At 47.1% G+C, this 2,711-nt stretch overlaps 1 protein-coding gene across 1 annotated transcript in view; it reads right to left on the bottom strand.

Annotated features, from left to right (window-relative positions):
- The window catches only part of SC5D (sterol-C5-desaturase), a 15,156-nt gene extending 14,843 nt beyond the window's left edge, over positions 1–313 (bottom strand). Inside the window, exon 1 of the mRNA XM_008072002.2 lies at positions 240–313. The gene's annotated coding sequence lies outside the window, so the exon portion shown is untranslated. The remainder of the gene's footprint in view (positions 1–239) is intronic.
- Between the last annotated feature and the right edge of the window lie 2,398 nt (positions 314–2,711).

The raw sequence follows: 2,711 nt of genomic DNA, 5'->3' as shown, positions 1-2,711 counted from the left end.
TCTCTGGCTCCGGGTCAATCTCGTCTAACAGCGGGCGCAGAAGACCAGCCAGTCTCACCGCTGTGTCTCCAGCATCCGCCCCGCGAGTGCCTGGCCTCTAGGAAGCATTCTCCAAACATCTGCGGCTCCCTCTCAGCCTTCCCATCCCGGACCCCATCTTGCTGATGTCTCTCCGGCCCCCTTTCTTTCTCTCTCGGCCCGGTCCGATCGGGTGTATTCCGCCTCCTTCCGCGGCCCACCTGCTGTCGGTATCCGGAGAGGGTCCGCCGCCGCTCGCGACGCCGCGGGTTCGCCAGGCTTCGAAGGGAGCTGACCGTCCGCGGACGAGCCAGCCGGGACCGGAACCGGAGTCCATGCGCCGAGCGGCAGGGGCAGCCAGCCAATCAGGGGCCGGCGGCATAAGCTGATATGACGGCGGATGGCGAGACTTGGCTGCGGGCGGTTCTCCGCGGTCACGTGGGCGCCGTGCGCTCGGCCACGCCCCCTCCCCTCCAGACCGGAGGCGGGGCGGGAGCCCGGCTCGCTCAGGCGCAGAGGTGGGAGCCTCGGGTTTTGTCTTTGCTGGCGTTTCAACCGCCCCTGGTGTCTTCCAGAGTGTTACGAAGCAGGCTTACGGTGAGGGTGCAGGCATTCCCCCAAACGAGGCTCTGTCTTGAAGGAAACAGATGACATTTCCTTTGAATGTCGGAGACATTTTCCTACCCCAGTGAGGGAGGTAAAACGTCAGTCCTGTTGCTCACGTTTTCAACCCGGGATCTGACCCTTTTAGAGCACTGAATTGCTGGAACCTGGATGAATCGATTAATGTAGGTGTTTACTATGACAGAACTCCTTTCATAGTACCGAGTGTTACAAAACAAAGTTACCGCAAATTTAGTTCAAGGATCGTACAGACTTTTATTTGGGACTTATAAATCGGGGTAGCTTCCCATTCAGTGAAATAGAAGAAGAACGCCTATGAGCTGAGCAGAGGAGATAGGCAGAAAACGGCTGAAGAAAGCAAAAATAAGGGGGAAAAAGACCGCCAAGTTATTTTCCTTATAGGCTTAAAAGAAAGGGAACTGATTTGTCCTAACAACTCAAGAAAACTTGGCCTCTTCTGATGGATGCGGTGAATCTCTGGTGTTTGGCCGGGAGGCAGGGAGAACTGGCCCATTTCAAAGTTCAGTTTCATGAGGCGACATTTAGCACAAGTGACTCCACTCTGATTTGGTCTGATCTGCTGGGGCCTAGTGCTGGAGTCTAGTCCAAAACAATGGTTTCCCAGAAATTTCATTAAACAAGTTAGTGCAAATCTATGCAGTGTAGACAGGAATGTCTGTAGGCTCCCAGAGGTTTGCTTTGGTATGTGAGTGTGTAGTTGTGCTTGATGGCTTTAACAAAATTGAATTATGGCATCACGCTTGTAAATCAACTTTCCTGGAGGTCTCAAGTGCAGTGGTTCTCCAAGTATGGTCTTCCAAACAGGAGAGTAAGCATCAAGTGAGAATTTACTCGAAATGCAGATTCTCTGGAGCCACCCCAGACTTTCCAGATCAGAAATTTTAGGAGGTCCCGGTAACCTGTGTTTTAACAAGCCCTGGAGTGATTCTGATGTTTGATAAAAGCTTGAGAGCAACTGCTCTAGTAAACTGGGCCAATCAGAAGAAAATCTGACTAGTCATTCAATTTTGATCTCTCTAGACTGATAAATAGAAAATACTGTAAAAGTGGGAGATGGCTTAGTTTGGGGAAGATCATTTGTATTTCCTTGTAGAACCATCAGAGTTGTTACAATTTGAGAAAAGACATCATTAGACTCCAGTCATTAGAACAGTATATATGAGTATTCTTTTACATATATTTTGCTTGCCCCCTTTTTTTCTAAATCACATTTATTCTTGTTTGTTTCCTTTGTTATTTCATCTCATAGTTTTTTGAGATTTAGATTTTTACATTCATTTCTGGGGAATACAAAAACATGGCTTAGAGCGGGGCTCAGTGGCTCAGCCTAATCCCACGCCTTTGGGAGGCTGAGGTGAGTGAATTGCCTGAGCCCGCGGGTTTGAGACCCTCCTGGGCAGCGAGATCTCATCTCTACAATAAATCAAAAAATCAGCCGGGCATGGTAGCACATGCATGTAATTCTGGCTACTTGGAAGGCTGGGGTGGAAGGATCGCCGGAGCCCAGCAGGTCGAGGCTGCAGTGGCCGGCAGGGTGCCACTGCACTCCAGTCTGGGGCGACAGAGTGAGACTCTGGCTCAAAAAAAAAAAAAAAAAAATCCAGGATTTTAACCCACCTCTTTCACAGAAGATTTGACCTTAAACCATGTCTTTAAACTAGTACTAAGAATTGGTAGCATAGAGAATGCCATTTCCTCTTTTAGCACCTTGTTTATGTTTATGTATTTAATGCATTTGTTATAAGCAATAATGAAACATTTAAATTTCAATGGGCGTTTTGGGAAATTCACAACTAAAGTCTGTAAGCTGCTCTGGGAGTTTAAGGAGACATTTCTCCTTCTAAAATCATCCCTATGAGGATAGATGCATTAATTTATGTGCCATGTATATGAAAATTAGACTACTTAAGTCATATTCTACCAATGTCTTTGACCCTTATTATTCTAGTTGTCAGTTTTTTAAAAAAATCCTCTAAGGATTAAATCTTTAAACAAAGTCTCCCATCACACACTTCCCCCATTTATGTACTGTGATTAGGAATTATTCT

The sequence above is a fragment of the Carlito syrichta genome, unplaced genomic scaffold (assembly GCF_000164805.1).
Source record: "Carlito syrichta isolate Samal-C Ts95f unplaced genomic scaffold, Tarsius_syrichta-2.0.1 Scaffold314806, whole genome shotgun sequence".
Taxonomy (NCBI): Eukaryota; Metazoa; Chordata; class Mammalia; order Primates; family Tarsiidae; genus Carlito; species Carlito syrichta.
The sequence above is the reverse complement of the archived record's forward strand: the minus strand, read 5'-3'. Positions and strand labels throughout refer to the sequence as shown.